General features: G+C 39.2%; 1 long non-coding RNA gene across 2 annotated transcripts in view; it reads left to right on the forward strand.

Moving 5' to 3' along the window:
* LOC118559062 overlaps positions 1–12,039 on the forward strand; it is a 219,057-nt gene that overhangs the window by 106,595 nt on the left and 100,423 nt on the right. For both annotated transcript variants that reach the window (XR_004928622.1, XR_004928623.1), the window contains exon 3: positions 7,406–7,503. This is a non-coding gene — a long non-coding RNA (uncharacterized LOC118559062). The remainder of the gene's footprint in view (positions 1–7,405; positions 7,504–12,039) is intronic.

A 12,039-nucleotide genomic window follows, 5' to 3' on the forward strand; every position in this document is an offset into this window, starting at 1 on the left:
AAATTAAGACATCTTGCAGTTCTGGTGTAGCCTCGTGAGACCATCCTGATCTCGCGAGCTTTCAAGGTTTCACTCGCAGATCAGTCTGGCTACTCTCCGTTAAAGAAAATTTGGAGCCGTTCACCAAACGAACGTCCAATCAGCGTTGGCTTTGAGGCGGGTTGAGGTGTGACGCAACGAGAAGCGCGACAGTTCAGTCTAAAGAACATGGCGGCTTCAGCCGATGAAACTAGCGTTAGCGTGGCTATCGAGCAAGTTTTATCGGAATTACAGAGTATTTCTTTGCTGAGCTAACGAGCCTTTACCTGCAGCAGCAAGAGTAGCTTGGCTTGTGGTTGTGTTTTCGTCGTCGCTCGTAACAGAGCGACGAGGAATCTGATTGGTTCATTTGGCCCGTCTATCACCATCATAGGCCAATCAGCTAACCAGTATTTTCGCCCCTTCCCAAAATTACTTCAACGGAAGGTTTCCAGATGGATATGCGGAGCAAATCTATCTGGCGGAGTCAGGTAAGTTCTGGTGCTCATGGATTTACATTAAAACCTAATATCTAGCTAAGTATCTGGGTTTAGGAAGTTAACCTGCATCACAGTTAATAAACCTACTTTGCAACAAGTCTCTTGTTGACTCCAAACTCCAGTTTCACTTGGTCTTTTTTTAATTTTTGTATCCTGGTTTCCTTTTAACCTTTACTTCTTTTAATTGTCTTGCCAGACAATTAAAAAAAAACTTTTTTTAATTGTCTGGCAAGAATTTGTCTCATATGTTTGTTTTTTACAGCACTACGGGTTTTTTTATAAAGTGCTTTTTTTAAATAAAGTGGAACTGCAGGATATGATTTTTACAAAGAGATAATTTTAAGTCAACCGTGAACAAAACCAGTTATTGGTATTAATAAAAATGAAAATAAAAATGGTCGGGGGGGTTATTTTTTTAACAATAATTAGAAAACATTCATTCAGACATTTCTCCTGGTGACAGTGTAGGGGAGGAAGTCTTGTTTCTTCTTGAAATTGGACCTGCTTTGTGGTGTTTTGTAACTGTTTTAGGTAGGAGCATGCACGGGCGGCCCTTAATCTTTCCTCCACACAAATTGTTTGCAGCTGACCCTTATAAAAGGTCTCAAGGTTGAAACACAATGGGAGTCTTGCTCAGGCACAATGTTTTACAGCTAATGAAGCATTCAACCTTTGTTTTGGAGAGTCCTGTAGTCGCATTAAGGTGCAGCAACCACTGAGCTCTCAGCATGCAGAAGTATTATCCTGATCTAGGCTTTGCCTGAGGGGGGTTAGATTTAGTGCATTTTTAACCTCGTGTGCATACTTCAGAACAAACGTAGTGCACTACTTCATTCTGCTTCTATATGTCATTTTTTAAAATAATTGGCAAAGTAACATGTCATTTTATCTGCTTTAGATTCACCTTCCTGATGGTGAATGCTGCTGTGTTTCATACAAGCCGTTTCTGTACAGAAATGCTCACAGAAACGTAATTCTTCTCTGGAAGTTTCTGTAATTTATTTGTGACATTTAGGCGACCTTTCAAACTAATATTTCCCTGTTTCCGTGTCTGTTTTAATCACATTTCCTTTGTGTTTAAGAACGTAAGACAGCTGAATTTGCTTTTTCTTGTGTTCAGTTTATTTATTCTCTTTGAAGAAAAGCAGATAAAAGGAAGGACCGGGAGACTTAAAACGCCACTTTAGGCGCTCTGCATGGGAGGGTAACTCCATTTTTACATAAGCATTCAGCTAATTTATCGTGTCTTATTAACTTGAAGTGCAAAGTATGTTGACATTCCTACCATCTGAAGGACCAGTTTCTTTCAAATGGTGCCTCGTTCTACCATACTTACATTTTAAAGTGTAATAAACCCTTTTCTTTGACAAAACAGAATAAAGGCGCATCTCAATGTATTATAATATAATTAAAAGGTTTGTTTGTTTCAGTAAAACCAATTAAAAAAGAGAAAATCCCACTATAAAGCTGTAGTACACACAATGCTATATTTCAAGTGTTTTATTAAGTTGAAAGATTATAGCTTACATTTAATGAGAAGCTTCAGATTCAGTTTCTTAAAAACAGTGATTATATATGGCCAAAAACAATTATTTTTAAAGTATGACCATTTACCATATAATAAAAGCACGTGGCACGTGGTCAGAGTTTCTTTTGCATCGCTTACCGAAGAGATGCAGGATGGCATGGAAGCTGTCGGCCTGTGGCTCAACACAAAAATGGAAAATTCATTTGAAAAGAGCAACAGAGAAACTCTCCAGTCGTCCTTTTCTGTCTTATTCAAATAAGATGCTTTAATCTTGTAGGTTCAGAGTGACTTAAGACGACGAAAGTCTCGTGAATTCTCCTCAAAACTCATGACAGTTTTCTCGAGGCTGGCATGATCCATGTTGTATTTGCAGCTTTTAGTCCCACATTTTCTGTCCTTGGTCTCAACTTTCCATTAACATGCTGGGATACGGCGTTCTCTGGATGCACACACTCTTTATGCTGTTTTGTTTCTTACCCTCCTCAAGGGTGTGTCTGCCACGTGGTATATAGCCACATTATATCCTAATGAGAAAGACCAAAAACCATTTGATCATGATAAAACAAAGCTATAAACACCAAGCCTCCATCTTGATATGGTCTTTTTTTAGGCTAGATAGAATCAATCAGCAGGGCACGAAGGACAGACATAAACAGACGTGGCGCCATCTAGCATCAGTATTGCAGAACTATCATAATACAGGTTTTCTTAATTAATAAATCAATTATAAATAATGCCAGACTGAGCCTGACCCTCTGCAATGCCTCACAGTGAAGCAGCAGCCCAGCGTGATTGAACACCAACATTATTTATTAAATAAACCGTTCTACAGCAACTTTAAGAGCCTCATGTCAGAACATTTACTCACGTCAGTCAACTCTGCGTCACATCTGAGCCTCGGCTGGTTTAGCTTCAGTGAACATCAACGTTCAGACTGGATTCCCAGAGATATTCCACGCTTTTCTCTCTTGAAATATTTTTTTTTTTTTGCTTTTTTTTCACCGGATCTTGGACCATTCTTCATTGTTTCGCCGGGAGATGCTAATAGCTGTTAGCCACTTCATGTTTTATCCCTTACTGTGCATGTGCAGTTTCTGTAAAATAAAGGACTGATATTCATTCTGTCAATTGACTCACCTGTGAAGCATTTCTGCATTATTATTATTATTATTATTATTATTATTATTATTATTATTATTACTATTATTATTATTATTATTTTGGCATTCCTCATTGGATTCTTCTGCTGCATATTAACTGGTCCTCTGTCTTATGTGGTTCCCATCCATCTTTATTTTGGTTTGTGGTCTCAGTAAGTTTGTTCATCAAAGTCATCATTCACCATGAAACTGCTTCCTTCCTGCCTCCATTTGGGTCCTTTCACCAACCAATACTATGTTTTGACAGTCAAGCTTCACTTTTTCATATGATTTGAAATAATTACATTTATTGATTAAATCTGTGATCAATAATTGAGACACATGATATTTGTTTTTAAATCATCTTTCTGATTAAGGTCATCCGATTATTACTAAACTCTAAAAAATTTGAAATATTCCATTTAAATTCTTCTTTCTCTACAAAATTCTTCACCTGACACTTTACCAAAAAAAAAAAAAAAAAAAAAATATATATATTTTCAGTCCATGAGCTCTGTAGCCGTTTTTGCATTTTGGTCTGATACAGGATTTATTTTAAAAGACCTGAAGACAGACTTTCTCACTCTAACAAGCATTGCTAGCCCATTCTCTTTAGCTCTGTGAAATTGGTGGGAACACATTTAGTAAATGTGAGCTTTAGACTCTAAGAAATTAATAACATGTTTACAGCAAAAAGAAAATGCATCAAAATGCTGATTTACTTACGTCTGCTGTGCATGTCTCCACAAAGAAAATTATTTTCTTTGCCAAAGTCTGAGGAGAAAACTACTGGTCAGTCCGCCGCAAAGCAGGACCAGAAATTATTGCCATTAGTGCTCCTCATTGTGCGTGCAGTTTAATTGAGTTTTGGATCAATGCAGTGAGGCCTAAAAGCTTCCTTTGGCACGTTTGTGTCATTGCTTGAATTTAATGCACAAACAGCTCCTTTGGGCTTCCTGCACCATAAACATGCCACCTCAGGCTGAGTAACGCTATGCCTAATGATGACCTGCATGCTGTCTTGGCTGCATTCATACCCTGAAACACAATAAACTGAGCTATTAAAATAAACGAGTAGAAGAAAGCTAAGAGATAAATCTCCCCAAAAAGGGACTGGGGTGTACTGAATCAACTTATTGTAACAACCGATGGCTGAAAGCATTGTATTTGATTTACAACAAAGAGAGACGAAGTGGATTCTGTTTAGTTTGAAAGAAATCTGGATATTCACAGTTTTCATGTTTACATAACAAGGACAAAAAGACAGAGAATGAGCGTTAAAGTGAGCTGAGCCTCTTTGACAGCATGGCCTTTTGTTCCTGAGGAAGACAGTTGCTAGATTGAATTGATCTGACTTTAGAGCCTAGACCATTTATCTTGGTCAGTCATATCTGATCTGTGGCTGTCAGGTGCAAACAGGCTCCTTGGAGAAATAAACAGTTTGGAGAGACAGTGAAGGGTCCACTTTACTTCTAAACCAGCGTCGGTCCGACACGTCTGGCTTTTTCATCAGGATGCAGCATGTTTGATCAGTACTCTGCTTTAAAATAAAAACTATTGTGTTGTTTGGCACTTTATTAGTACAGAGTGCCATCATGTAACCCACCACACATAATTATTATCATTATTATTTTATTTTACGTGTCCTGTCTGGCAGTGTAGAACTCAGAATTGCTTCCTTAGTGCCCAGCAGATTTACTTTCACAAGTGGAGCATTACTGCTCTCACACACAGAAATTAAATGGGCCTGAATACAAATAAAAAGGCTGATAATTGTGTGTTCCCTCAAGCTATAACAACCTTACTGTCACTATTGTCCCTGTTATTGTTCAGTTAGTCACTTCTTTTAATTAAAAGAAGTTTTCTATACACACCCAAACAACAACATGTCTCCATGCTTTCATCTGATTACAACCCGCTGTTGTACCAGCGGCTAAATATCCCATGCAGATATTTATATTATTCCATTTATTTCCAGGGAGCCGCCTGAATATAAACTAAAACAAATATTTCAAAGAGAATTTGAAGATTCCCAAGCTGTGGTTTGTTCTGTAATTGTGGTTTTGAATGATCCGCTTTGATCGTTTTGACCATGCCTTACTCCACCTGGGCTTTTTCCAAGCCGCAGATAATAATCCTCATGGGCCCCTCATTAAGTCTTTGCTCCAATTAGGCTTCATTTGTTTGCTGCGGCATAATTGCTCTGTGCTGTGGCTCACAAATCCTGCAAAAGTGGATTAGGTGTTCACCGGGTGGGATGCAAATGGCAGCACTTTCAACTGGGTGGAAAAAGGTGAGCCATTGTCCTGAGTTCTGTTCATCTGCATCTACTAAGTCCTCTGGAGTTTGTTTGTGAAAATTATACAAATGTCTTCAGCTGTGACCTCTTTAAGCCCATCTAGTCTTGCTTTGTTGGTGAGATTATTAGGAAAGCTAAAACTACTGAACTTCAGCATGATTTCCCTTTTTCTGTTACAAATCTAACATTATAAATTTAGACAGAATAAAAGTTTTATAAGTGCAAACCCCTAATCAAGAGAGAAAAAACAGCTAAAATACTAGTTTTGTTTACAGAAAATATAGTTTTATCATTCATAATCCACAATATATGTGCCTCCTGATTAAAAAATGTTTCCTTTCCAGCTGAGTTTTACATTTTTTTGCTGTTGCTTGTGAGGCGCCGAGCAGTGAGTAGCGCTGCTGCTTCATGCACTTTGACCTGTTGGGTTCATGTCCAGCTGCAAATTGCTGTCAGCTGAGAGTGAGTCTGCGTGGCTGTGTTGTCACACTGCCCCTCTGGTGGACAGGAGAACTGTCCCAGGTGTCCTTTCCTTTTTGCCAGCTTAATCCTCTTCAGGGTCACCCCCTGCAACCCTGAACAGGATTAAGCTGGTATGGAAAATTGATGTATGGCTGGACCTTGTTCCCTAACACCTGGGTCCTATTTTGATGGCTCCCCTTTGAGTCGATTCTCTCTTATTTTCTGCTTTTTTAGCCAGCCCACCCTGCTCCTCTGTTAACTGCCTTGCTGTGAAGACCTGGCAATAGACTTTAGGCCTTCAGTATTCAAGGTTTTCCAGTGAATGTACTTGATTAACTGACATCAGCATCTTTGGGGGTTTACTCGTTGTGGAGACAAAGGTTTCTGTTTGCACAAAGGAGGAAAAACTTCAGCAACGGCCTCAAGGAAAAACATTCTCCATCATTCTGGGAACGGTTCTGGGAATGTTATTATGGAATTGATTTGTATCCTAGTACTGTACATAGAAAAACAAGTCAAGCACATTTAAAATAATCCCCCTGGGCTGGGTGGGAATCAATGTGCTACAATGGCCTAGTCAAAGTCCAGATAACAGCCTGATCCAGATGTTAGGGCTAAGAAAACAAATGTCTGCCAATCCCACTGACCTGAAGCCACACTGGAAAGCAGAGAGCCAATATCCCTCCGTAAATAATACCAGAAACTGACAAAGTCATGTTGCTGCTCAGGCTGGTTTTAGGAGGCGCTGAGTAACGAGGCGCAGCTTTCACGTGGTCGTGACCTCAGCTCAGCAGTGTTTTCAAAGTTAGATCACCTTTTTCCTGTAGGCTGAACTGTTTTTAACTGATTTCATATTGCTGAATAGTGCTTGTCGTATTTAAACATCAACAAGATTATTTTTCACGTACTAGTCAATCACCAAATCTCTTAAAAAAACTACACATTTCACCAGTTAAACAAACACTAGTTTTACTGCTTATCTGCAGATTACCAGCTGGCAGACCTGGAGAAGAAAAGATGGTTTGTGTTTCTTCTCTTTATATTAAACTAAGGTTGCTAAACGACTAAGTCAGCTAATTCCAACTAGCCTTTAATGCGTTTTCTTAAAACTACTGCTAATGCTTCCAAGCTTTTGTGAGTGAAGAAACCGCAGCCCGAGTCTTGTCACTCGTCCTCTCCAGCTGAAATGATGGTGTAATGAGCCATTCAGCCGCAGCTGTTTAGCCGGAGAAATGATCAAGTTGACCAGGCAAGGGGAAAGATACTGTACATATGTCAAATGGATTCTTTTCTTTGCGGTTACCCTGGTGTTGGGTTAGCTAATGTGCTTCTCTGGACTGACATTTCTTCAAGGATGTTTATCCTGGATGGCTGGGCATTTGCTGCGGCTGAGTCAGTTAAAGTCGTGAGCTCACTCTCCATGTCTTCTCTGATTTCTGCTGCTTTTGTTTTCTTTCAGGCCTGGGAGTAAGTGACCTGTGAACGGAGTCACACTGGGGATTTTCCAAAGGACCTCCTTAACATTCTAGGAACATCGGACGGTACGAAGAACAGGAGGTAAGTCAGGGTCAAATTAGATTTTCCTGGAATTGTGGTAGTCCCTTTACTCCAAGGAGTTACTTGGTACAATAGATGTGCAGTAGTATCACAGGAGAATGGCTGTTTGGGTATTCAATATAATATTAAAGGACGGTTAAAAGCAGAAATAATTCTGCTTATATAAGTTAAAGGCAAAATAACAAGGCTGACATTTTGTTTTAGGACAGTAAAAGGACGTTTTATCATTGTAGATAAAATGTCTTAAATATTGTTCATATCCTTCTTACCCAGGAACTCAACATAGATTTATTACACCACTCATGTTATCATACAGCTTTATAATAATTAACAAAGGGAAAATTAATGGGTGAAACATAATAATTTTTGCTCTACTCAACCGAATCCGAGTTGATCTAAATGTTGTTAAAATCTGTGACTTAAAAGGAGCCTTTGTGACATGATGGCATGTAACTGCACCCTGTCAATGAATGGCAAAAGAGAGCTAAATATTTTGTGTTGTGCTGCAAACATCTGGACCAGCACCACTGGCAGTGAAACAGCCCCTCATCATGACACCGCCACCACTATGCTTCACAGTCAGTACCGTGTTCTCAGGTTTCAAACTCTGACCATGACATTTCTCACTGCTATTGTCTTAAAGTAAGATGATGAATGCGGTCATATTCAATAAATTAGAATAATATGGCAAAAGTCATTTCTGAAACACCTTATATATGTCAAGTCTTCTTTCTTTAGAATGATTTTAAGCTTACAGCTAATAAAAACATGACAGGGTACAAGAATACAAGAATATTGCATCAGACCAATAAAAACACGTAATACAGAAAGGTGGGTTTAATGAAAAGTATGTTTAATGCTTTCCTAAAGCTACTTTTAAGGATCTACAGGTGTTTAGCTTTAATGCTGCTTCTAAGTGCTCTGAGGCCACAGAATGGTGCTTTTTTTATCCCCAAGGACAAAGGTGACGTACAATGACCTGGAAGGTGTCAGACTCGCCTAAATGCACCACACACCTTGCATACCGCAGCTCTGTGCTTCGCCTCTAAACCATGTTTTCCACCATTTGCTTTTTATACCCTTTTTTCAATAAATGCGCCAACGAAGGGAAAAAAAAGGAAAAGAGCGACCAGGCTGGAAATTAATGCGATCATGCCGGGAAAGGGACTGTGCTGAACAACGTGTAGAAAGAAAATGTGTCTCTCTCTACCCCCTTGCTGCCTTGAGGCATAACACAATTAGACTTTAGATTGTTTTTCCTCTCCCTCTGCCCATCTGATTTCTGCTCCTGCCAGACTATTCTCTTTCATCTGTTTTATTCCTCTGTATTGTCATAATGTAGCGGACCCTGAGTGCTCTCACAGATCACTGGTACAGCTTATCAGTGAAGTGGTGCCGCTTCAAATTGGGTCCTTTAATTTGGTCTCTCTGCATTCATTCTCAGCATTACACTTTCAGGGGAAAAGGTTGTCGTGGTGGAGGGGGAAGATAAACACACTCTAGGTGGAAGAATCTAGAGTAGCGCCTGGAAATCTCATGCAGGAACATTTGAAATGAGGCAAGGAAGGAAAGTGTGTTTACAGCTTTCCAGATCACGCTTTATCAGGGTAGCAAACACGCTTCTTTATTCCCACCATTCAAAGATTAGCATTTATTTTAATTAGCTCTAATGCCAAATTTTATCTAGTTTGGAGGAAAGCGGTTTGTATTATTTTTTTTTAAATCTATTGGGGTAAGAATTTTTTATTTATTTCTTTGGTGACACTTTACAATAAGGTACACAACATCTGATTAACTACAACGGAACGCCTTGGGAACTACTCATGGATTAATTGGTAGTTACTGAGCCCGGTTCTGCTGGAGGTTTTCTTTCCCGTTAAAGGGGGGTTTTCCTTTCCCCTGTCGCTTCATGCTTGCTCAGTATGAGGGATTGCAGCAAAGCCATGGACAATGCAGACGACTGTCCCTGTGGCTCTACGCTTCCCCAGGAGTGAATGCTGCTTGTCAGGACTTTGATGCAATCAACTGGTTTCCTTATATAGGACATTTTTGACCAATCTGTATAATATGATTGAATTTGACTTTGTAAAGTGCCTTGAGATAAGATGTTTCATGAATTGGCGCTATAAAAATAAAATTAAATTGAATTAAATTGAATAGGTAACCAGTACTTACTGGGGAACACACAGCCAGGAATATTAAATGCATTTAAAGGGCAACACTAAGAAAGACATGAACACACAAAGGAATTAAGCTCAAATCACCTCGGTATCAATTTGAAACCTCTCAAAGATATTAATTATATACATTTCCAGTAAGTTAGTTAAACCTGTTTTAGATGGTTTGGTGGCTGGACACATTTCCAGCTCATGTTGACCCTATTTTAAGTTTGCTGTTGTCAGGATCAGGTTCAAGTAAAGAAACCAGGTGACCCAGCAGCTCTTTGACGTACGAAAGCCGGATTTTGGAGTCGTACAGTACCGTTCTAACTACACACTTTAATGTGCGTTATTGGGATCTTATGTGGTAGAAGCACACAAGGTAATGATATATTCAAGAAGAAGCAAAATGCTTTTCACATTTTTTCACCAACACATCAAGAAAACGCGTGGTGAATCGACTCGAGACTGGATGTAGGGCCAGGAACCAGAGTTCTCCAGTCCGGCTTCAGGCTCTCGGTCTGATCTTGCATCTCGGTCCATTTGCTGTGTTCCCCACGTGACGTTCAGCGGTTGCAGGTGGTCCATCCTCTCTCCATGTCCAGATGATGATCAGAGCTCTGGGATGTAGTTGTAGAACCTGATCCTGCTGTAAACTGGACCAGAACTTCCTCCCTGACCCGTCTGCTGGGTTCCTTGGTCTCCATGATGCTGGATGTTCAACAGGAACAGAACATCTGCATTCAAACGCTTATATATAAATTGTATTTATAGTTATTACATCACAAAGAGCTGGATTCTTGTTAATAATTTTCTAAATACAGCTGATTACAATAAATTTAATTAGAAGTGTGAGAGAAAAGGGTCAAATAATTTATCATTTAATTTAAACTTACAATTGTGCGCTTTGTGATGTTCTGTTGCTTGAACAAATAAAATGAAAGATTTGTGGGTCAAACCTGATACTTTTGCAAGCCACCATATGCTGTTTAAGAGCATATGTAAATTGAATCTGGTAAAAAAAAATATTACATAAATGTGTTTATCCTAAGACCTGATTGCCCGCTATTGTTACAGTGAAAATATCAGCAGGACAACTGGACCACTGGGCAATGAAGATGTGGTCTGATCCTTTCTGTCATATGCAGTCTTTTACTGTATATTGCATAAATGTCAGGGTACATGTCCTTTATTTACATAGGAAGAGATGGCACCAGTACAAAGGATGGAAAGAAGGTGACTCAGTGGTGGTAGTGCAGCACTTCAGGACACTTTCTGCTTAAAAATTGCCATCCTACCCTTTCCATGAATGCTACATAGGCATTTACCTCCTCTGTATTTTTCTTTTTGCTATAAAAAGACATATTATTGTGGCAATTGTATTCCCTCATGGACATGTCCTCTTAAAGCATCAGAACAATAATGCTACATTGCAGAAAAATGATAAATGATGTTTTAAAAACCAAAATAACAACTCTGTCTACTTTCTATTCAGTTTCTTCTGACGTCCGTCTGAGTAAGCAACAATAGCGTGCTCGAGATAAACAAGGTCCTGTTCATCCGCTCAGAACACTTGATGCTTCTCATTTCAGGTTTTGACCATATTTATTAGTATGTTGGGACCTGCAGGTAGGTGAAATAGTAAAGCTAAGGTAATTAGGTTTAGGAAGTAATTTTAAATTATTTTGGGGGCAATCACTTTTTATTCACTTCTACATTTTCCAGTTTGTTGTTGGGGGTTAAACGTTTAACACAATAAATGTTTCAGTCTTTAAAATGCACATTTTCATATCTCCCATTTGTCTGTGCACTTATGATACTTGTGATGTTTCTAAAACTATCCCTCTGCGGCGACTCTTTACTGGGAGAAATGTGAAGGTATGATTAGGCCATTAAGGCCACATCTGCCAGCCTAATTCTGTTTTAATTTGCAGAGAACTATGTTGTATATCGCTACAGTGGATGTGACATTTTAATTAAGGCAAGGGCTGTAAAAATGATTACTGCGAGGTTACAGAGGGCTTCTGTTGATATCACTGTGGAGAATAGTTACCATACTGCCAACCAGTGCCAAACCAACACGACCCAGAAATCCCACTGACCTCCTCTCTAATCATTACAGCAATCATAGAGAAGGCTAACACGATACGCATTACACTTTTTATGAATATTGAGATCTCATACCAGCTCGGCTAATACGTCAGTGTCTCTAAATATGTTTATAATAATTCTAATTTTTTCAGAAAGAGTCCTGCTTCTTATTTTCCTTGCGTTGCCTTGGGCATAAACAGCAGCACAGGAAATAGAAGTGGATTAATTTGTCACATGGACTTGAGGACCAGCAGAACCAGTGAATCACGATAGTTTATGTTTAACC

The sequence above is a fragment of the Fundulus heteroclitus genome, unplaced genomic scaffold (assembly GCF_011125445.2).
Source record: "Fundulus heteroclitus isolate FHET01 unplaced genomic scaffold, MU-UCD_Fhet_4.1 scaffold_212, whole genome shotgun sequence".
Lineage (NCBI taxonomy): Eukaryota > Metazoa > Chordata > Actinopteri > Cyprinodontiformes > Fundulidae > Fundulus > Fundulus heteroclitus.